The sequence below is a fragment of the Protopterus annectens genome, chromosome 8.part0 (genome assembly GCF_019279795.1).
Source record: "Protopterus annectens isolate FY-2018-M chromosome 8.part0, PAN1.0, whole genome shotgun sequence".
Taxonomy (NCBI): Eukaryota; Metazoa; Chordata; order Ceratodontiformes; family Protopteridae; genus Protopterus; species Protopterus annectens.
This window is the reverse complement of record NC_056741.1, coordinates 1712919752-1712945038: the sequence shown is the minus strand read 5'-3', so window position 1 is coordinate 1712945038 and position 25287 is coordinate 1712919752. Positions and strand designations below refer to the sequence as shown.

General features: G+C 41.3%; 1 protein-coding gene across 1 annotated transcript in view; it reads right to left on the bottom strand.

The window, feature by feature from the left end:
* Positions 1–25287, bottom strand: part of MLYCD (malonyl-CoA decarboxylase) — a 1175690-nt gene that overhangs the window by 931904 nt on the left and 218499 nt on the right. The gene's annotated exons all lie outside the window — the stretch shown is intronic.

The following is a 25287-nucleotide window of genomic DNA, read 5'->3' as shown; positions in this document are numbered from 1 at the left end:
TCAAAAGCTAACTATAAAATGACAGTCAGGCTCGCACGTGCTCAGTATTTATACGCTTGTGCAAGCCCTTGGACAGCTTCTTAAAGATACATACACACACACTGATCTACAGCCTCTCTCTTAAAAAGACTGCCCTTTGTAAAAACAGCATATGGGTTAAACATTACTATAGACATTAGAAATAAAACACAATGTTCATTGTCCAAGTTGCTGTACATCTGTTGCAGGGTTTAGAGATGCAATCATATTTCATAACAGAACAATCTGGAAAAAAAATTAGCAACAGGGATAGTCTTCGGTGAACAACTCGTATCAGGAACTCCTGAATTCATCACAGGAATGGGAATGTCCTCTAGAACTGGAACAACTCACTCTGAGATAAAGAGTCTCTCTCACAGGCTATATGCTGTGGTATAGGCTTGGACACTGGTATTAAATGTTTTGATACGTTTGTATCCTTACCACTTCTTCTTGTAATGCTGGTTTTATCGTAGTAGGACTTCTGGGTTAAACACTTCTTTAACAGATTGGTTTTCACTGACCTGTTCTTGACACATGGAACCAACAATTGACTACTGACTGGTAATGTGATTCTGGTTTGTCTCGACAGAAATCTCTGAGCAGGTGAACCAAGGAACCAACAATTGACTACTGACTGGTAATGTGATTCTGGTTTGTCTCGACAGAAATCTCTGAGCAGGTGAACCAAGATGTTCATCACAAGGAGCACTTCTGAGATTCAACAGATTCAGGAAAATATCACTAATATCTCGTTTTGATTTCTCTAGTAACTGTTTTGCACTTTGAACCACACATTCTGCCAAACCATTGACTGCGGGTACTCAGACTACTTGTGACATGAGTGGAAGTCCCATTCTTCAGCAAATCTTTTAAACTGTTGGCTAGTAAACAGTGTGCCATTGTCAGAAATAACTTTGTGCGAACTATCATGTACTGCAAAATGACGCTTTGCCATTGAGCACCATATTCAACCACAGCCTAAGTACAGGCTTCATTCCAGCAGAGTGGAGAACTGCCACTGTCATCCCCTTGCACGAAGGTGGTGCCACTACTGACCCTGGAAACTACTATCATCCCATTAGATTGACAAGCCTGATCTGTAAAACCATACAGTATATTATTATGGAACTCATAAACAAGAACATAGGCAATATCCAAGCACTTGACTCTACCCAGTTCAGATTTGTCAAGGGCAGATCTTGCCTGTTGATCCTAGATGACTTCGTTAACACAGTCACCAAGGCCCTGGATGAAAGTCAGTACATACAGCTTACCTTGACTTGGCCAAGTCCTTTGACACAATCCCCCACTCAGGTATAATTGAAAAGCTAATATAACTTGGCGTAAATCCCTATCTCACCAGGTGGGTGGCTAACTGTCTCACTGATCGGACCCACAAGGTCAAAATAGGTGCCTCCACCTCTGACAGCAGAACTGTCACTAGTGGTGTTCCCCAAGGATCTGACCTGGGACCACTACTGTTTGGCATCTACTTCTCAGAAGTAAGAGCAAAGATAAAAGGCCTGTGGCTGACCAAGTTTGCAGATGACTGTAAGCTGGGTGCTGTCACTGATTCCCCAAATGATTTTAACATACTGCAAGAGGGTCTTCACAAATGACTGGTGCCAAAATCATGGCTTTAAGTTAAACCCCAAAAATGTATTATCATACCATTTAGCAAAAACATTGCCCCTACTGCTTACCACATCAACAGCAACCCCATAAGCATACAACCTGTGGTGAGAGACCTGGATACTCATGCTGACAATCATTTGACCATTATGTAACGGCAGTGGTTAGAAAAAACTTTTACTTGGTTCATTTCATAAGTAAAGGGATTGCATCCAGAAAAAAGGAGGTTATCACCTCTCTGTACTCCTCCCTCATTAGACCAGCAACTGAGTATAAAGTACAGTTTTGTACCTACCATAAATGTAGATGTCCGATAGATATGCAACTGCAGTCATAACATATGGGTTGTCCTGCCTCAGGCAGCCCTCGGTCGGCCGAATTCCAAAGTCTGGGTCCGGCGTCGGCTGGTGTCGCCTCCTCTCTGACGTCACAACTGCTGGAGTATAAAGGCATTGGCCTACGCCATCTTCTTCAGTGTTTCTTGCCCCAGATGCCAGGTGCCCTCCTAGGAAGGCTAAATTTAGTAAATGGATAAAATAATCCAAAACATGCACAACAGTAATAAATAGATACACCATAGGAGATACCCCCAGCTGAAGGGAAGAGGGGTAGGGACCCAAAAAGAAGAATACAGAGGGGTAGGAGGGTGGGAAAATCCGACTGCAGTTGCATATCTATCGGACATCTACATTTATGGTAGGTACAAAACTGTACTATGTCCTTCAAGAATGCAACTGCAGTCATAACATATGGGTTGAGTACCATAGCCAAGCTGGGGGTGGATGGAACTAAGATAAGGATGGTGTAGCTAAAATCCCCTGCAGGACTGCCGAAGCAAAGCCTGCTCGGGATCTGGAGTATAAGGGCAGGTTGTAGTGCTTGGTAAATGTATGCACGGAGCTCCATGTAGCAGCTTCTAAAATGTCCTTTGTTGTCACTCCTCTTAGGAAAGCTGTGGAAGTGGCTGTAGCTCTGGTAGAATGTGGCCTGATATTGGCTGGCACACCTTTTCCATGGAAAGAGTAGCAGAATCTGATGCAATGTCCAATCCATTTTGAAATTGTTTGCTTGGAGATTGCTTTTCCTTGTACTCCAGCAGCATAGGCTACAAACAGCTGATCAGACCTTCTGGTGGCCTTAGTTCTGTCCAAGTAGTAGCGTAATTGTCTGTGTATGTCCAAAGTATGCAGTAGTTTTTCCCCCTTATTTTGAGGATTGGGGAAGAATGCAGGTAGATGGATAGCTTGATTTAGAGACACCCTGGAAATTACTTTTGGCATGAATGTAGGATTGGTTCTTAGAGAGACTCTGTCTTGATGAAAAATGAGGAAGGGGGCACTGCCATGAGTGCCTGTATCTCCGAAACTCTTCTTGCAGAGGTGACTGCCATTAAGAAGGCCGTCTTCCATGACAGAAATTGCATTTCTGAGGTTGCTGCTGGCTCAAATGGAGGAAGAGTTAGTTTTTCCAACACGTAGTTGAGGTCCCATGCAGGTACTGGCTGTTTTCTGGGAGGTTTGATATTCTTTATCCCTCTTAGAAACTGTCTTAGCAGAGGATGCAAAAACACTGGAGGGTCACTGTTGTATTTTGCTGAGATTGCTGAGGCATGAATCTTTATTGAGGAGTATGAGAGTCCAGTATGAAATAGTTCTGCTAAGTATATTTGAGGTATCCTCAGTAATGCTGTGCCCTGACCCCTGTTGGCATTCCAGATACTGAATCTCTTCCACTTGGCTGAATAGGTTTTTCTGGTGGAAGGTCTGCGTGCTTCCAGCAAGATCTCTTGAACAGATTTGGAAAGAGAGTTTGGTGTTGAAGTCATGGTAGCCTCCAGGCTGTCAGATGCAATGTTTTCAGGTTTTGATGTACAGTCCTGTAATTGTGTTGAGTTAGGAGCAGGGGCCATAGGGTCAGAGGCCATGGCTTGGTCCGAGTTATGGTCAATAGCAATGGGTACCAGTGTTGCCTCGGCCAGTCTGGAGCTATCAAGATGCCTGTTGGTTGTTCCACTTTGATCTTCAGTATCACCTTGGTCAGCAGAGGCAGGGGAGGGAATGCATAAATTTTTAGAGAATTCCAGCTGAAGGAGAGAGCATCCGTTTTCCAAGCTAGAGGGTGGTGAGTCCTTGTGCAGAACTTTTCCAGGTGATGATTTAAGTGGGAAGCAAAAAGATCTACGTCCGGTCTTCCCCATGTCCTTGCCAGTTGAGAGAAAATGTGAGGGTGCAGCATCCATTCATGTGGATCCATGAAATCTCTGCTCAGATTGTCCGCCAGTACATTGTCCTTGCCTGGTACAAACTGGGATTGTAAATGTATCCTCAGGCTCAGGGATTTTTCCCAGAGAAGCATTGTTAGTCTGCAGAGGGGGTAAGAATGAGTGCCTCCCTGCTTGTTTATGTACCACATGACAGTAGTGTTGTCTGTCCTTATTAGCAAGTGTCCCTGTTTTAGTGTTTTTGAAAGTCTCGATGGCATGTATCACTGCCAACATCTCCTTTGGTTTATGTGCAGATGTCTTTCCTTTGGTGTCCAAAGACCTTGAATGCATCTGCCCTCCATGTGCGCCCCCCATCCATGGTCTGAGGCGTCTGTTGTTATCATTTGGTCTGCTTGAGGTCTGTTGAAAGGCATGCCTTCGTTTAGTTGACTGGCTTGAGCCCACCATAGAAATTCCTTCTGCAGACATGGAATAAGTGGGATTATGTCCTCTAGGCTGTTGTTGTGTTGAGACCATAAGTTTTTTAGATACCATTGCAGCTTTCTCATATGAAGTCTTGCCAAAGGTATCAGAAGGATGCAAGATGCCATGAAACCCAGGGCCTGCAGGATTTTCCTTGCAGTCAGCTGGGAAAGCTTTGCTAGGCCTTTGAAGTACTTAGGTAAATGCTGCTGTTTTTCCTCTGTGAGGTAGGCCATTTGTTTGTCCGTGTCCAGTTTGGCTCCTAGGAATATAATTTGTTGGGATGGTAGTAAGTTTGACTTCTGAATGTTGACTGTGTATCCCAAGGCCTGTAGTAGGTGCATGACATAGTCCAAATTCCCTTTTAAGGTTTGTTTGTTGTCTGCTTGTATGAGACAGTCGTCCAAGTAGGGGTATATTTGAATCCCCTGCAGTCTGCAGTGTGCCACTACTGATGCCAGGCATTTCGTGAACACTCTGGGCACAGTAGATAAGCCAAACGGCAATGCTGAGAAATGATAATGCTCTGTCTCTGCAAGAAATCTGAGGTATCTTCTGCAGCTTTGTCTGATTGGGACATGCAGGTATGCCTCCTTGAGGTCCAGAGTGACCAGCCAAGACCCCTTGCCCAACATGGGAAGAAGTTGCTGCAACGTCAGCATTTTGAACTTTGGCACAATGAGGAAAGTGTTTAGAGTTGACAAGTCCAGTATGGGTCTCCACTTGTTTTCTTTTCTTGGAACAAGGAACAATCTTGCATAAAATCCTTGGCCTTGTTCCTGAGGAGGAACCCTTTCTATTGCTTTTATACTTAATAGCTTGGAAACTTGGGTGAGTGCCTCTGCCCTTTGATGATGTGGCAGGTTTGGCATGCCTTGTTTTATTGGTAATGTGTGGAAGTGGAATCTGTAACCTCTGTCTATCAAATCCAGACTCCAATTGTCCTTGGTTAAGATATGCCAGTTTTGTGAGAATAAGGCTAATTTTCCGCCCAAAGGTGCTTCTCTTTGAACCTTTGTAGGCGGTACGAAAGTCAAGTCATTGTGATTGTCCTTGTGGTGCAGCTGAATTGTCTGCGCCACTTCTTTGATTTGGAGGTTGCCATTGGCATCCCCTGTAAGATCCTCGGTATTGCCCTCCTACCTCGGGCATGTCTGCTTTTTCCCCTTTGAAACTTATCAGAGCCGGGGAAGGACCAATTCTTGGAGGGCCAGTTTCTGCTGAATCTGGGTGGCTGAACCTGAAGGAAATCCTTGACTGTCTGTACTGACTTTGCTTTTTCCTCTATGGATTTCAATACATCTTGTGCAGTAGCACCAAAAAGCTTTTGTTTTTCCAAAGGTGCATCCAGTAACTTTACTTTAACATGGTCAGGCAAAGACTGATCCTTCAACCAAGCATGTCTACGTACTACAGCCCCAGTCATAGCTGCCCTACATGAAGCTTCCAGTGCATCATAACCACACTGCAGAAAATGGTTAACAACCTGCTGAGTGCTATGAATATGATCCTGCAGTGCCTTTTTATCAATAGGCTCAGGAGAGGCTAACTTTTTCTGTAAATCATCCAGGAGAAAATCTTGGTACTGAAACATGTGAAAAAGGCAGTTAAGGGACCTCATGGCTAAGGTAGTAGAGGTATATACTTTTTTACCCCATCTCTCCAGGGACCTTGCTTCTCTGTCAGCTGGCAGTGGGTTTTGGCAGAGGAGGAAGCCACTCCCTTGGGGCCCTGTGAAATAGTTTCTAGGTCCACAGAGTGAGCCTTAAAAAGGTGCTTGTGAGTGTCAGGGACCCTGTAATATCTGTCCGGCTTGACAGGAGCAGGAGGAAGAGAATCAGGGTTGGCACTGGAGTCAGAGTAAACATCATCCAAAACATCCATAACTGGAGGGATAGCCAAGGGTCTTTGCTGGGGAAGCTTGAGGAAAGTACGAAGCCTTTTCCTGGAGTCAGAGAATTCCTGACCCTGCCATTGAAAATGTTCCCTCATGGAATGCAGGACTTCACCAAAAGAGAAATCCTCTGGAGGGGAGGCAGAGGGAATTGATTCCTCAGCATCAGAGTCCTCGTAGGCCTGGAAGGGTTCTTCTTGGGCATCAGAATGCTCAGAATCCCCAGAGGCTTCATCCGAGGAGAGGTCGTCCGCCTGCTCAGTTCTCGGCCTTTTTTCTGCAGGTGACTGAGAACCCCTGTCCGGATGAGGCTGGGACCCCCTGATAAGGGAAATAAGATCTGCAGCCATAGACATGATTTGCTTATCAGATGAAGGGGCCTGGGCAGGTTTAGGATGGGCCTTGGCCTGACTGGCGGCCTTAGCACGTGCAAAGGCCTTGATGGACATGGAAACAGGAGGCCTAGCAGCCCCACGTGCAGGCGTTACCTTGTCCACAGGAATGGTGTCGGGTAGATCCAGAACTTCGGTTTCCAGAGGAAAATCCACAACCGGCACCGGAGAGATCTCCGAGCCCGAAGGTCGTGTTAACGCTGTGTCGTCGGCCTGGAGCGGTTGATTTACCACTTCCGAGGGGACCGGAGCGCTAGCAGAGGATTTGGGGTTAGCATCGGTAGTGGACGCGGGCCGGGGATGTCGGTCCTGGTCCTTGCGTTTTTTAGCAGATTGGGTTGTCGGTAGATCCGACGGCATGATATACGCAAAGGATTCACCGAAAAAGTCCTCGGCGAATTCTGCCCGGAGCCTGAGAGTGCGCTTATTAAAGCAAGCACAGGCAGCACAGGCCGAGACGTCGTGGTCTGGGCCCAGGCAAGGAAGGCAGAGAGAATGGAAGTCCTTATGAGGTATTTGTTTACCACAAGACAAACAATTATTAACTTTCTCAATTTGTTCTGACATCAGCTGAGGCAAGAATAAATGTTCACAGTACTTAGCTTTTAGATGACTTCGGTACTGAAAATACAGGAGCTGACCGACCGGCACTTGCGAACTGCTTCTGCTTCGGGCACCGCACGGCAAGAAAGACTGAAGAAGATGGCGTCGGCCGATGCCTTTATACTCCAGCCATTGTGACGTCAGAGAAGAGGCGCCGACGCCGGACCCAGACTTTGGAATTCGGCCGACCGAGGGCTGCCTGAGGCAGGACAACCCATATGTTATGACTGCAGTTGCATTCTTGAAGGACATCGCCCTGTTTGGTATATACCTCTCCCAAACACCTGCACCAACTGGAAAGGCCACAGAAATACATCACAAAGAGAATCCTTGGCCTCCAACACCTGTCTTATGCAGACAGGCTCAAATTACTATCACTCTACTCAGTATTGTATAGATTGCTCAGAGGTGATCTGTGTCTCACCTACAAGGCAATTTCGGACCCTGCCCTACTAGAGACGCTCCATATCCGCAAGTCTAACTCCTCTGCATTACCCGCTCAAAAGGGCTAAATCTAATATGCAACATCAACAAAACCTGCTGGAGAAACAAGTTTGTCTTTCAGAGGCTGCCCTGTCTCTGAAATAGACTTCCCATACATGTCAAACAGAGTACCTCGTTGACCCTCTTCAAGCGCAAACTTGATGAGTGGATGAGAAACCACAAATTTGTCCCAGGGGTTCCACCTGCATCTTTCATTCACAGGAGCGACAGGTGCTGCCTGAGGTTTCTTTTTTGGAGATAAACTCTTGGCTGGGCTTGTAAGGGCCCCAGGGCCACAGCTTAGTAACCTCCTATGATCCAGTGATAAATGACAGTACTGGATGCTAGGTTAGAAAGTAAGTCAATCTTGAACCAATTGGAGTAAGACTCTACTAACACCAAATAATGTTGACCATTCCACTCGAAGATATCAGTGGCTACTGTCAACTAAGGTAGTTCCAGAATCTGGTTTAGATGAAGTTGGTTCCTTCTGTTGATGTGGCTTTGTACTATTACACACGGAACAAGATGAAAGTGCTCTCTCAGTCTTGTGACACAGAAGGCCAAAATACTAGCTCTCTTGACCTTCTTTTGGTAGAATCAGTTCCTGGGTGACCATGATGCAAGATAGTAATGTACTCTGGTTGGAAGGACTTTGGAGCAATTGCTTTTGGACCTTTCATAATGATACCTTTGTCAAACAAAATCTCATCTCTGTATGGAAAATAAGGTTGCAATTCTTGAAGTAAACTAGACTGATTTGATGGCCATCCTTTATTGATAAAGTGGTTGAGCCTTTGTAAAACTGGATCTGTGGCTGTGTCATCTCTCAACTCATCAAGGTGTGTGGAAGAAAAATGTTTCACTTCAATGACCTCATAATCAAGGTTCCCATTATCATGTTGTTCTGTGGTGTTTCTGGGTGATCTGGACAATGTATCAGCAAGATAAAGAAGTTTGCCTTTCTTGTAGACAAGATTGAAATTATAATTTTGCAGTCTCAGCATCATGCATTTCAGTCTGGCTGGAGCTGATTGCATAGGTTTTCTCAAGATAGTGACTAGAGGTTGTTGGTCTGTTTCAATCTGGATATGTCTTCCATTAACATAATCATGGAACTTCAAACATGCAAACACAACTGCCAAAAGCCCTTTCTCGATCTGGACATACTACATTTCAGTTTGGGTAAGAGTTCTCAATGCACAGGCAACAGACTGATCCTCTTGTAGAATGATTGCACCAAGACTAAAGTTTGAAGCATAAGTGTAACTTGCTTGTGAACATCATAACATCAGAGTTGGTGGACTAGCAATTTTCTGTTTCAGGACATCAAATGCTCTTTTGTGTTGCTCTGACCAAGACCAGGATACATCATTATGTGTCAGCTCTCTAAGCAGTGCTGAAAGTTGGCTCAAGTCTGGAATGAGCTTGCCTAGGTAGTTGACCATGCCAAGAAAACGCTGAAGGGCTTGAACATTGTCTGGAGCTGGCATCTGGAGAATGGCCATTTGCTTTGAAGGGTCTGGTCATAGGCCTGTATTAGTAAATAAATGACCAACCTCTTGTAGCCTGAATTTGCATTTCTGTGGATTGAGCTTAAGATTCACTTGATGTACCCTTTCTAGAACTTTTCTGAGGTTTCTGTCATTTTGAGCTTCATCATGACCTACAAGTATGTCATCTACTATAATAGCACAAGGATACCCAGAAAAAAATGTGCTCCACTGCACACTGAAAGACTTCACTTGCAGAATTTATCCCAAGTGGCATTCTCAAAAATCTACCTGCCAAATGGAGTACTAAAGTAGTGAGCAATGAGGATTTTTTTTGTCAAGCGGAGTCTGCCAAAATGAACCCTTTGCATCTAAGACAGAAGAAAACATTGACATTTGGCATCAAGGCTGCACCTTCTTCAACCTGTACGCATTTGATGAGGAGGTCTTTTTAGTGCTTTGTTCAAATCTCATGGATCAATACATATTCTAAAGTCATCTGAGCTTTTCTTATGAGCCGCCACCACCATGGAAGATACCCACTCAATTAGAGTTGCAACTGGACAAATCACACCTTGATGCACCATTTTATCTAGCTCAGCCTTGACACTGTCCTGCATGGCTATTGGAAGTTTACATGCTGGCCTAATAACTGGACTGACCTCTGGGTCTAACTTTACGGAGTACACAACTGGAAGGTTGCCTAGTTTGTCTTCAAAAAGGCCAGCATATGTAGAAAAAAATGTACTAGGTAAAATTACAGTAGTAGTCTTTTAAGCTAACTTGGTGGACTTCCTTATTAAATGAAAGTAGTCTCATTTTTACACCGTCTCTGAGCCCTAATAATGACTGCACGTGCCACTTGACCACATAAAATAACAAGTCCCAACTTCTTCCAAGAGTAACATGAAAGCACTACTGAGCCTTCAGTCTGAATTTCTTCACTTCTATAAGCAACACACTTTGCACACTTTGCCAAATCAAGCCATTCACCATTACACACTCTAGCAAATGTTTCTGCTGACATAACATTGCACTTGGAACCTGTATCAACTTTGAGCTCTATGGGTTTGCCATCTATCCAAACAGTACAAAATACTTAATTCTTTGCCCTTAAAACTACTGCATTAACTGTTTCATGAAGCACTGGCACACCATCAACATAAAGAGTAGGGTTGCAGCTTTCTAATTGGTCGACTTGTTTCTTAAAATGTTCCCTTTTAATAAAATAATGTGGGCCTTTTGATTTACAAAACCGTTTGCAATGATTCCACTTACTACATTTGTGGCATTGCTGACAAAAAGCTAAACAATATTCCCTTTTAGATGACTTCCACCACAATTACGACAGTTGGGAATGAAACTAGGTTGGCGCCCATGCGGTAAGTTTGCTGACTCACTCTTATGCTTCACTGAGACTGTGCGAACTCTGGAATTTGCTAGAAAGGTCTGGGGTTTACCAGTGAGTGGTGCAGGGACTAGCACTGCTGATATGTGCTTGGGCCCGTTTCTTTTAACTATGTGCTGCATAGGTATACATTCATTTGATCGGCCGGTGAATGGCCGACCGGGAAATGTTTGAAAGCAGTGCAGCAAATTCTCCTTTTTCCAAATGCAAAATATGCGAAACACAAAATACTCTCCCTTTTTGACCCATGGTAGTGCTTGTTTAGGTGGTAGAGCGGTCGGAAATGTCACATTCAGTGTTTTGTATGACATTCCAACCATTCGCCACTGTGAAATTCAACATTCCAACTCGGCGTTACACCCGTTCGAGGTTAGTGTGGACACTCAAATGAATGTATTCTGCTGCATACTATGAGCATTAGCTTTATCACTGTCCCTTCTTAAACTATTCCCTTTTATAAGCATTATTTGTGTGCTTTTCTGTGAGCTCATATATCTGACAAATCTCAATGGCCTTTTTCAAAGTTAAATCACCGTCACTAAGCAAAATCTTTCTCACAGCATCATCTTTAATACCACACACAAGTCTGTTCTTTATCAACTCATCCCTTAAGTCACCAAATCTGCACATTTTAGCCTTATTTCTCAGGTCAGTTATATATGCAGCAAAAGTTTCACCAGGCTTTTGATCCCTTTTGTAAAGTAAGTGCTTTTCCATTGCAACATTTGCCTGGGGGTTACACAGTTCTCTAAATTTACATTTTAAGCACTTGGGAGTCTTCCCTTGACTCAGCCGGTACAGCAATATGATGGTTTCCCCCCTCTCCTGTACAGACAGCAGGTGCATACACAAATGAATGTTCCCTTTCTATGGCTTCTGACCCAGCTAAATTAAACAGAATAAATGCCTTTGTATGGTCATCTTTATCAGAAAATGCAGCCTGTATGAAAATGTCGTACTCTTGCTCAAACACTCTCCAGTTCTCAGCAATATTACTGTCAAACACAAGTGCACTAGGTTTTCAAAATCTGTCTGCCATGTCCACAAAGTATGTGCAAACACACTGAAAATATGGCCCTTGTAATTGTGTATGAATAAACTGTTCTGTGAGCCTGTAATAACATTCAAATGCACAATAAACTCTTCGAAATACTGTACTTTGCAAAATATATTCTGAAATGGCTGTATTCTGTAAAATATGCCCTGTAATGGCTACACTTTGTGAAATAGTTTTATTGTAATACTGCACCAACATGTGAACACTTCTGATAACTCTGATATCTTTGATTAATATGAAAAATATAAATTCACTAAGCAATCATTGAAAAGTGGTAATTTTCCCTTATTTTATTTGTTTCATGCAATTCGGACTTTATTTCAAACATTTTCCGCAGTACTTTGAATATTTTTATCAATATCGTACATATCGGTTTATGCGAATATCGTTTAGAACATTGTGTATGTCTCAGTTCATATTTTGTGAATAAGAAATTGTGCTGAGCAAGTTTTAATATCTGAAATTAATTTCTGACCTGTTTGGTGAAGTATGCACATTGTGAGGATGATTCATTCTTGTATAGCCCACCATTTCTAGTCAATTGCCTCACGGTTGTAACTCTGAATCCCATTCTGACACCATGTTGCTTGTCCTTCTCCAGCACAGATGGCAAGCAGGTGGGTTATTTCATTTAGATGCTTTAATACATAGAAACGCATCAAGATGGATAGTAGCATCATAAAATACAAACAAACTTGATTAACAAACAGAACTTACATACATACATGCTTACATCTCAACAGCTTACTACAAAATGGCAGTCAGGCTCGCACATGCTCAGTATTTATACACTTGTGCAAGCTTTTGGATAACTTCTTAAAGATACACACACACACACACACACACACACACACACACACACACACACAAAGAGTTACAGTGTCCTTCAGCAAACCTTCACAAAGCACATTTCTGCAAGATGTACAACCTTAAACCACAGCCAGAAGCAATGGAAAACACCTAGAGCTCGAATTACCCCAATAATTCTAACTCATATACACCTGGTGACTAAGGGACTTTCAGAAACAATAGCTTTAAAGTGTTAACAAACCATCATGCCTTTTTCCTTTCTTTCATTCCCTCCAAGTTGGTACATGCAGTAGATAGCAATGTGAGAAACTTTAAAAATAGAAGCACTACCGTAACAATGGAAGACTCTATAGCAATAAATTGAATGTAGTTTGATAAAATGAATGTGCACAAATCTGAGTTAAAAACCACTGCTGCTCAGATTTAGATGCAAGTACACAATTTACTAAGCCTTGCTGTGGAAGGTGGGCATACACAATTCAAAACAAATACCGAGAGGAACTTACATAGATTTTGATGTGGAATTATAAAAATAAATAAATAAAGCAAGAATTCTTCGCATTCTTACTGCATCAATGCAGATGAGCTGAAACCTTTAGGAAATCAGATACCCAGAAAAATGTCCAAAGTGAACATTTTTAAGTGATTTGCTTGTTGACTATGAAGATTAGAGTTTAGCTTTGACTTTGCTGTACCTACAGCTAACAATAAACGCAACAGTTTTTCCTAGACCACAGGTTTGACTATTAGTTGAGAAACCATACGCGTATGAAGAATTCATACATAATTGTAGATACAAATACCTTCTTTACAACTCAGCGGATAGCACAGCACACATTAACTTCATGACATATTATTCATTATATGACATTTCCCCTTAGCAATAAAACTCAAACAAGAATAAAAAAAAACAAAACAGAGTTCATTCAAACAAAATGATAGACACTATAATTAATCACAGATAAAGAGAGCTCACATTCCTGAACTACATAGTGGCCTGAATTCAGGCCACCCAGAACTTTCTTTAACTATCATATGTGAAAAGGAAAGTGACAAGTATGCATGATCTCCTGTTTCTAGTCAAGTTCTACAAGTTTGCAGATATGTATAAATAAATAAATAATAAAATATTATAATATAAATATAAATAATATAATATAAATATTATAAATAATAAAATATAAATAAATATAAGGAGAAACACAGAAACTGATGACTTGAAAATAAAAACAGTTTACAACAAGATAAGGGCAGAATTGCAAAAGCAGACATTTTAAATAAGGAAACCAAGGGAAAAGACCTTGCCCTTCTCTATTGGTAACCTGCAGGTTCCAATCAGCAAAGGACCGTGATGTTCATGCTTAGAAGCTCAGGAACAAGAACAAGAAGGCAACAGATTTAAGTCTGGGAAACCTTTGTAGATAAAGCAGGAGATGTAAAGGATAAACTTTAAACACACACATTAATTAATGTCCTTTCTAGCTTTAACTCTTCATACACACATTCTGATTGACCTAGTGCCTGATGTGAGGCATTTGTTAGAGGTCAAGGGATATGCTACTTCAGACCTGCTAGAATGTCTTCAAACACATAAATGGGTACTGCTGTACTGGGCTCTGTTTTACACATTTTTTATTCCTTCTAGAAGGTAATTTTGCTCATTTCCACATATGTTTGCCCACAATGCCATTTATTTATTGCATGGGTAGGGGCTATATTTTGCTAAATTAAAGTTTTCCTATTGCTATCTGTAAAATACCCTCCAACATGAAAACACATGTAAATAATGAAGTATACCAGTTAACAGTAATACACAGCTCTCATAATAATAACATAACAACATTAATGTGCTCATTCTTAACAATTTGTAGAGCATAGTGCATAGCTTAGATGATTTAGCTCTGCAATACTTCCTTCCTGCTCACTCACATAGGTATAAACCCTTTGAGAGACAGACAGAACAAGAAATGCACAACAAAGTACTTTAAATTTACCATAGGTACATAAACAGGTATAACTTTTTACTGGATCTGAAATACTCTTTGTTATGTATTGTGTAAGTTACTCAGCCTCTGGTTTTGTAAATACAGGGTTTTAGCATTGGTATTTAACAACTATTTGCACATCCCCAAATATAATACAACTGCATGATTTCCCCGGTTTACTATCAAAAGATCTAGAGTCATTTGGTCTAAAGTTCATATGGTCGACAAATATGGTCGACACATGAATATTAAGTAGGTCATTTGGTCAACAGTCCCTTGTCAGCACTGTTGTGCGACCTTGGAGTTGTAATATATAAGTAGGGGGGGTGGGGGTGCAGCCCCCCTGCAAAAACACTAGTGTTATTTGCAAGAGTCTGTCGACCATTTGAACGTCAACGGTATGAATTCGATCTTTTGAACTTTAGACATTATGATTTCGACCAAATGATGTTAGATCGTTTGATAGTAAACCGATTTCCCCACTCCAGCCACAATCCTGCATCAACTCCTTTTTTTTTTTTTTTTTTTTTTTGAACACAGCAGATGCGTTCCTTAAGGAACTGTAGATTTGACTATATTAGCATGGCTGTGCATTAAGAAGTTTTTACCAAACTGAGCATTCCCTTCTGTTTCAACAACAAATGCACTGGATGTGCATTTTCTTAAAATTATGACTAGTAGGCTAAGATTTTACTACGCAATGATAGCTTCAAACATTCTTACAGTCTTACTGCAATGTTTTGATGCGATGCAAAGTTGTTTTTGCTTGCTTGTGTATGTGTTTACATACTGTTTCAATACAGAGTAGTAGTAATCACCACTTATAATAGGCATTAACAAAAGTAGCAACATCAGGACTGTATAACCCACCAAGTTTCATAGACCCACCTGCAAAAGAAAGCATTAACATAAAAAGGAAAGTCAAACTTACTTTTCATTCTTTAAAAAAAAAATTGAAGTGGAGGGGAACTGCTGCTGCTGGTCGAAACTGGACAAACAAGATTTCAGTCACATCACTTCACTTAACTTTCACGTACACACCACAGACCTTTCACTTAATATACTAGCAGTAATAACAGTCATGATTGTCGCTGTCACTCGTTATCATGGTCAGACCATGTTGCAGTGCTATTTTTATACACATCTCACTCACTCTGTGCCTCAGTCTCTGGCGCTGCTGACTGGTTATCAGCTTGCAATTGCCAAGCTGAGGTTAACTAATCAGCTGTAAGTAAGGCGGAAGCAACACAGATGGCATGAAGTTCTAAAAAATGGACAAAGCACTTTTTTCCTAGAAAATCCAGGAAAAATAGACAGATGGCAACCTTACTGAAGAGAGAAATATTACATAAATCACATTGCGTTTAGAGCTATTTTAATTTACAGAAAGTACTCCGAGAGGAAAACTGGGGATCCAGGCAAATGTACAAAGGTACTTTCAGTTAATACCATCTGTTACATGTAATATCACTGAAATCACCTTCAGTGAAAATAGATGAGCATTTTTTCTACACTGCTGTATGACTGAGGAGTTTCTTTTTTGCCCTTTTTTGTGAGGCTGGTGGAAACTGCATAACTGATGTTGATGGCTTGCCCACAGCACAAGGAAAAAATAATAAATAAGAACTTAAATTTGCTGGATGTGGTTTTTGTTTTTTTTGTTTTTTTATATTAATGGCATTTGCTGAAATCATCTTCAAAGAGATAACATAACCAAAAAAACTTCTGTTGCCAAAAGAGCTTTGAATACACTGCTGAAACCAATGAAATATGACAGCTTCTTACAAAAATACATATATAAGTAAATAAACAATATGAGATGCTGCAATTAAGCAATAACCAACATTGGGAGTGTTCATTTTTTTTAGTATATGGAGTTCGACTTTGAGAATGAACACTCAGCAGTTTAACCAAAACACATACAAGTAAATACAATAAAATCCACACCACTGGCAAAAACAATTATACACTGGTCCAAAGTTTTTTTCTACTTTTTTCTGTTTTGTGTTTCAAACATCTGCAAAAGTAAATCAAGTTCAAAAACCTTCCTTTAACTTATTTTAGTGATATTGGGAAATGCAGTTTTACACTTGCTGGCTTTATTTAAATGTATTTTAATACTGTTGTTTTAACTGATTTTGTCTTTTAAAATTGTTTGAAATAATAAATATGTTATAATAAATAATGTTTCAGCAAACAGATTTGTCTTCAGATTTTCCGTGCTTGTCTTAGTGTACTGACTTACTGGTTTGGTATTTTCAAGATAACTTTTTTTTTTAAGAGAACATACATTTTGTTTTCAGTTTACTAGTTATACATTCTGCATAACATTTTACTGTTGCCTACATTTTTTGTTTAATAATTCTACAGACTGCTAAGAAGTAACCTGTATCTGGCATACACAGCATTATCCAACCCATCACTGATGGATTTACTGCACATCAGCAAGTCAAATTGCTTAAGAAATACTCTGTCTAGAAACCCATACTTGTTCTGCAACATCAACAGAACGGTTTGGAGAGACAGATATATCACAAAGGATACTGTTGCTGTGGAACAGAGTCTCCATCCACATAAAACAAAATTCATCCCTGTCCATTTTCAAGCACAACCTTGATCAATGGATGGGCAACAGAAAATTTACGCCAGACTGCCCCATGTGCTACTAAGGGACAGAAGCAGCTACTAAATGCACTGGTCTCTCCAATTATCTATGGTATAATCCCAATTATTCTCATTACGGGTAATATATAATTATCGAACATGGGATGGGTAAAGCCAATCTATAATCCAATGGGATAGGTTATTTTGAGCACAAAAAGGGAAACTCGCTAGTCTTAAAATGACCCACAAGAGCAGCTAACTTTTAGTACTTACCTATGAACCTTTAAAAATGGGTGTCTGCTTAACTGACTTGTATGTTACTGGATGAGACTGCTAATTTGTTCTTGATTGATAAACTTTCCACTGACTTTATGCTTAACTAGTGTTTTTTTTTTTGTATGTTCTGCATTTCACCACCTCCCACCTCCCGAAGGCTTCATGCCAAAATGTACAGAGAAACGTTGATATTGTAAATAAGTTTCCATTTTGTCATATGCCATTTTACTGCTACTTGTTCAGTTAAGTAGTTCAGAATGTTTTAGCTTTAAAGTCAGATGAAAGTTTCCTACACAAAGATGTAGAAAGGCAATCTTTATTAAATATGAAGATACAGTTAGCCACTCACAAAAAACAGCATTTCATTGATTGCTTTTACCTGCTTCGGACCAGGTATAATATCCCACTGTTGAAAATTTGAGCCCACAAAATTCCACGATATAGCTATCAAATTTAGTTTTATTTACTAACTGCAGGACCATTCTCTTTTATTCTTTCTGTCTGCTCTTCCACTGTTTCATCCCTGCCATAAAATGCCATGGCAACATTAATGTCAGTAGCATTTCTGAGTCTGTATAACTTGTTGAATTACATGGAAAAAGGTATTAGCAACATAGATAATGCCAAATATCAGTCTTTCTGGTATGTCATTAAGCCCATTTATCCAGAGAAAGCTGTGATATTTGTGCTGTTGAGATGAAATTGAAATACTAGCTACTGATAATGTGACCTCAAGTCTAATTAATAAGCACTCTGACATGTCTAGCACTTCAAATACCACTGAACAAGCATTTATATCCCCTAATAAGTAACTTCTTTGTCCATTCAGTTCATTCTCCTCTGTACTATACAGTATCTGTAACACACCTATTGCGTTGGTTGTTAGGCACGTTAACAAGATTTTTCTTTCACCTCGAGGCACAGTAAAAAGGTACTTTCTCACTTTTTCTTTCACTTTTGCAGTGAAAAAACACCTTTAAATGTATACATTTTTCAGACCTTTATGCATTACTTATTTACTCATCTATCCTTTGTTGCCTGAGTTAGTCCCACTAGGCTACTAGCCTCTTTTCAGAGAAGACGAGAGGTGGTATTTATACCACTAGGGCAAATTTGGTCGGGGCATCAGTGGAAATTCCCCTACTCGTTTTGGTAAGTGCCATGGTATCCTTCACATCCACCTGAGCTACCACCAACTCAGTTTAACATCTCATGAAGATTTTAGTTTATGTTTGTGTCTTTCGGCTTTTCCCTGTTAGGGGTCGCCACAGCGGAACTCCGGTCCGCTAATGATTGGCAGTAGATTTTTACGTGCTGGCTTGCTGGGCCTAACACACAACCTTCAACAAAGGAACGCCCATTCACGCATGTCGACACACAGAAGACGCTCTAACTGAGAATCGAACGGACAACGTCTGAGGCGACAACGCTACCGCAGCACCACCACCGCAGTTTTAGTTTATAATATCATTAATTCTGATTTGGGCTTCAGTCTACAACAGTCTTTCTCACAAATTATCTTCCCAACATCTCTTCTATCTATTAACATCTTTATGTCTTATCACTATATTTCTACTCTGACTGCTGGCTTCTTTGCACCCATTTTGTTATCTGAAGTATATATCTTTGTGGTTTTCTTGGTGCTTTAATATCTCTTGTTTTCACTATCACAAAATATTCTACATATTCCTCTGTATGGTAGCAATCATCACCCTTGTAATTGCTGTATTTTAGGTATTATTCATGCATTTTTTTCTCTTTTTTTTTATTTATTTCTGCATACCTTAGCAAAATTATTCTTAAAATATGATAACATTTTGGACACACTTTTCCTAAGGCTGTGCAATGCTGTCTCTTAAAAGGATACAATATCTGCACAGTATTTTGCACTGCCTCTCTTTTCTAACGCATTTCTTGGGTTCCTTTTACTTCTCTCTTTTCACTTTGTTAACATTTTCTCACTACATTGTACAATCTTTTTACTACTTCTGAAATATGAAGTAATGTGACAAAACCTAGCAGTATTTCTAGGGTTATTTTTGGCTCATCTACCGTTCTTCACCTTATGCCACTGTTACAAACATCTATATTATTTATATCTTCATTTCCCAGTTATATTTGGGATTTTGTAAATTCTTAGTGTCCACAGCTTACTATAACATCTTTATGAACTCCAAGCACATCTGTGTAGAAAAAGTACAGTTTTGTACCTACCATAAATGTAGATGTTCGAAGATCCACATTGCTGCAGTCCTAACACTTGGGTAGTCCGCTGTCCCAGTCGGCCCGAATACCAAAGTATAAGGCTGACGTCGGTCAGGGCGCATTAGTCTGATGTCAGGACGTCAGGGTACAAATGCGCATGACCGACGTCATATCCTCAGTCTTTTCTTGCCCCAGATGTCAGAAGACCCTAAAAAGATAAGGCCAAAACCAAAAAACACCAAACACTCCTGTACCAAATATATATACAATATATACAATTTACAAAAGTACAACCTCACCCACACAACCACCCCTAAACACAGAGGGGAAGGAGGTGCAGCAATGTGGATCTTCGAACATCTACATTTATGGTAGGTACAAAACTGTACTATGTTCTTCATCCCACATTGCTGCAGTCCTAACACTTGGGTAGAATCCCAAAGCTGAGGTAAGGGAGGCTGGCAAATCATAAAGAAGCTGGAGCTGCCAACATGCCCTGCAAAATAGCCGTGGCAAAACCAGCCCTAGATTTAGAGTAGAGAGGAAGGTGGTAATGCTTAGAGAAAGTATGCACTGAACTCCAAGTAGCTGCCTCCAAAATATCCTTAGTTGCCACCCCCCTTAGAAATGCTGTTGAAGTGGCAGTAGCCCTAGTGGAATGAGGCCTAATCCCAGCTGGAATCTCCTTGCCATGATGGGAATAACAAAATGCAATGCAAAACCCAATCCACTTAGAAATAGTTTGTTTTGACACAGGCTTGCCCTGAGAACTCAAAGCAAAAGAAACAAACAACTGCTGAGACTGCCTAAAATCCTTAGTCCTGCTTAAATAATAACTGCCTGTGTACATCTAAAGTGTGCAAAATCTTTTCCCCTTATTTTGGGGATCTGAATAAAAAGTGGGCAAATGAATAGTTTGGTTTAAAGCCACACTAGAGACCACCTTAGGCATAAAGGAAGGATTAGTACGTAATGATACCCTATCCTTATGGAAAATCAAAAGGCTCAACCGCCATAAGGGCCTGCAATTCAGAAACCCTTCTTGCAGAAGTAATGGCCAACAAAAAGCAGTCTTCCATGACAAGTATTTCAATTCAGCAGTAGCAAGAGGCTCAAAAGGTTGTAGAGTAAGTTTCTCCAACACAAAATTGAGGTCCCAAGCAGGAGTAGGAGCTCGGGGTCTTATATTTTTTGCCCCTCTAAGAAATTGCTTGAACAAAGGATGAGAAAACAATGGTGGGTCACAATCATAGTGAGCTGAAATCGCTGCAGCATGAATCTTAATGGAAGAGAAAGACAAACCTTTGTCCAATAACTCAGTAAGATACTGAAGAGCCACACTCAAATTAGGCTCAGAAACCTCCAAATCCTTTGCTGCACTCCAAAATAAAAATCTCTTCCATTTTCTTGTACTAGGTCTTCTGGCTTCCATAATCACATTCAAAACTTGTTGAGGAAGCTGAGACCTGCTGTGTTTCAAAACAGAATATGCCAGGCTGTTAGATGAAGAGAGTGAAGCTTGACATTGAGTAGATGACCGTCCCTCTGAGACAATAGGTGCGGAATCAAAGGTAAAGCATGGAGGCTTCCTTACCAGACTCCTCAGTAATGGGTACCAGTGTTGCCGAGGCCAATCTGGAGCTATTAAAATCATCCTTGGCTTGTCTTGTCTGACCTTTAGGAGTACCTTTGGGAGGAGAGGCAGAGGTGGAAATGCATACACATGAAGATTTTTCCAACTGAAAGAAAGAGCATCCACTTTCCAAGCTGTGTGATGAAACCTTTAGGTGCAAAACTTTGGCAGCTGGTGGTTTAGTGGAGAAGCGAACAGATCTATGTCTGGAGTTCCCCATGACACTGTCAATTTTCGAAATACATGAAGATCCAGTTTCCACTGTGGGGATCCATGATTTGCCTGCTTAACACATCTGCTAAGGAGTTCTGTGCTCCCGCAGAAACCTTGCCTGAAGATTTAGTTGCAAGCTGAGCTCTCCCACAAAATCATTGCTTGCCTTCATAGAGGATAAGAATGAGTTCGCCCTTGTTTGTTGATGTACCACATGACAGTTGTGTTGTCTGTTAGAATCAACACCTGCCCTGGAAGAAGTAACTCCTTGAAAGCCATTAATGCAAACTGGACTGCTAACATCTCCTTCATGTTGATATGTAGATGCTGTAGTCTGGCAGGCCACTTGTCTTGTATCCACTTTCCATTCAGATGAGCTCCCAAGCTATGTCTGAGGCATCTGTCGAAGAATTTGACGGGTCACAGAGAGTCCCTTGTTTAGGTGACATTCCTCAGCCCACCACAAAAATTCCCTTTGAATGCAAGGTATTATTTGAATGACAGTGTCCAAATCCTGGCAGTGCTGTGTCCATACATTTTTGAGATACCATTGCAGCTTCCTCATATGCAGTTTGGCATTGGGAAGCACCAGAATACAAGATGCCATGAACCCTAAGGCTTGAAGGACTGTCCTTGCAGTCAGCCCGACTGAAGAGATAGTTGATGGAAGTAAAGAGACAGATTCTTTTGTTTGTCCTGTATTCAGTCTCACACCCAGAAAGCACATGTCTTGAGAGGGTACTAGACTGCAGAATACCCCAGGCATCTTAGCACTGCTATCACATATTCCAAATGTTGAAAAAGGTCTTCCTTTTCTTGAGCCAGAATCAGGCAGTCGTCCAAGTAAGGATAGATTTGTATGCCTTTTATCCTGAAGTAAGCTATCACTGGAGCCAGAACTTTTGTGTTCCCCTTCTTTGGTACTAGGAACAGGCGAGAATAAAATCCTAGGCCCCTTTCTGGCACAGGAACCGGCTGAATGGCCCCTATTTGGAGTAACAGAGAAATTTGCTTGTGAGCCTCTTTCCTTTGAAGAGGAGGAATGTCCGGCATGCCTTTGAAAGGAGGCAAGGTATGGAAATAAAACCAATGATATCCAATACCCATCTGTCTTGGGTAATTAAACTCCAATTTTCTTTGAAAGTGCCAACCTTCCCCTCCTGAGGTGCTGCAGAGCGAGAAGGCTCTGGCAGCTGAAACAGGTCATTGGGTCTGTTTACGAAAGGACTGACCCCCTGCCTCACCAGAAGACTGGAGCAGGTGACTCCCTGTCTGGGCCTAAAAAAGACCTTTGAGCCTAGACCTACCCCTAGACTGGGAATCATAAGAAGGATATGTCCACCCCTTAGTAGGCCAATTTCTACTAAAGAGGCTGAACCTGCAAACAAACAACACATCAGATTGTAACGGAGCATCTAAAATCCTTGTCTTAACATGCTCAGCCAAATTCTGATCCCTCAACCAGGCGCTGGCTCATGAAGAACAGGACCAGTGGCAGCCACCCTCGAAGAGGCCTGTACAGCATCAAAACCACATTGCAAAGAATGCTTACCCACCTGTTCAGAAACATGAACTAAATCCTGCAACTCTTTACAGTCAATACCTTCCGCCAGAGCATCCACCTTAGACTTCAATTGTGAAAGGAGATAATTTTGATATTTTAACATGTGGAACTGGCAATTCAAAGCCCCCATGGCTAAAGTGGAAGAAGTATACACCTTCTTTCCCCATCTATCCAACGCCCTTGCCTCTTTATCAGGAGGAACAGGATTTTTAACAACAGAAGCCTTAACACCTTTAGGCCCCTGAGAAACGGTTTCTGGGTCTGCCCTAGGACTCTTAAAAAGATACTTATGAGCTTCAGGCACCCTATAATACCTATCCGGTTTAACTGGGGCAGGAGGCAAAGAATCAGGGTTCAGGGAAGCCTCTGCAAAAACATCTTCCACCACATCCAGAACAGGAGGTATAGCCAAAGGCCTGTGCTGGGGTAAAACAAAAATTCCTTAGCCTTTTCCTGGAATCAGAAAAATCTTGACCTTCCCATTTAAAATGCTCCCTCATGGAATGAAGAGTCTCTGAAAAGAAAAATCCTCAGGAGGAGGAGTAGAATCATCTACATCAGAATCAGAATAAGGAGGATACTCCTGCAAGTCTTCAGTCAAGACTCAGAAGCCTCAACACTGCTCAAAACTCTCAAACTCAGGTTCCACCCTAGGCCTCTTATCAGGAGGGCATAGAACCTCTAATCATAGTAATCAAATCTTCTGCCATTTTAAGCATATGTTTCTTAGGCAGAGACCCTGAAGAACTAGGAGAAACCCCCACTGAAGTTAAACCTGGCCTGCCTCGCCTTTGAAACAGAAGGGAGGGCCTAACCACCTTAGGAAGGGAGGGGAGAACAGCTACCTGAGAAGCCCCCTCAGCCTGGCCTACCTCCTGAGAGGAAACATCCTGTAACAGTAAAGTCTCTCCCTGAGACTGCAAAGAGACTTCTGGCAGAACCTCCACCGCTAAAGAACCGACGTCCGGGACAGACGGTTCTTCCAACCTAGGCTTTGCTGCTTTGTCTGGCGCTTTTTTTGACGGCGGGCGCCGGAGCATCCGACGGCATTTTCCCAAAACTAACCTGGCACAGTCTAGCCTTCTCTTAATAGTTTGTTAAATCTAGCAAACAGGCCCTAAGCAAGGTATACACAAGTTATGGTAATCCACAAGAAATACAATTATTCACTTTTTCCACATCCGGTTAAATACTGAGGCAAGAAAAACAAAATATTACTGGGACAGCGGACTACCCAAGTGTTAGGACTGCAGCAATGTGGGATGAAGAACATCAAAAGTTTTAATGAAATCAAGTGCAACCAATACTGGCTCTGAACATGAGACATTCATCAGTCCATTAAATGCTTAATCAGCTGCTATAGTTCATCTTACCTGCATAGTAGACATACCCTTTGTGAAATGTGTTACAAGATGGACTATAGCAGTAATGCCAGATACTAACTTTTTATAGCAGTCTGCTAGCCTTAAGATTGCTTTCATTTGCTGTTTGATACTGAAAATCAGCCAGTTCTTGGCTGCTTCTATCCTGTCATTTTGGGATTAGGTTACACCTCTCCAAATCAAACATCCTACATGTCTGGCTTCTGTTATACAGAGCTTACCTTTTAAAGCATTAACAATAATTCCTGCTTGCCTTATAATCTACAGCATAGCTTATACCTTGGCTAAGTGTGACTCCAAGTCTTCTGAATAAATACTACATAATCAACAAAGTATTGTTTGTGAGGTTTCAGATATGCATCTGTGAATCTTTGAAAGGTGGCAGAAGCTCTACAAAGCCCAAACATTAAGACAGTATAATGGAAAACATCTTCATGGGTTGAGGGTGCTGTCCTCTTTTTGACTTCAGGAGAAAGGGGAATCTGCAAGCATTCATTGGTCAAATTCTGGGGTAGTTGAAAATCTTCCCAGCCCAGCCTCTCAAACTTCTACTCTGTCTAGTAGGTAAGTATCAGACTTAGAGCCTCATTCAGTTCCTGGAAGTCAATACAATATATTATGTGGCTGTCTGGCTAACAGAGTATGGCAGTCCAAACCTTTCCATTAACAGGCTATTATATGGCAACAAGATACGTCACCCCTCCTTTCGGTCTCCATGGGAGTACCACAGGGTTCAATTCTTGGACCTTCGCTCTTTGCAATTTTTACAAATAAATTTTACACTGCTACACATCCTGCCTCCGTTATTCAGTATGCTGACGACGCCACACTAATCTGCGCAGCTCCCATACTACAAGAACTCAAAGCAGCGACACAACAGTCCTTTACTGCTATAAAATCTTGGTTAACAGACTCTCAATTAATACTTAACCAAATAAAACAACAA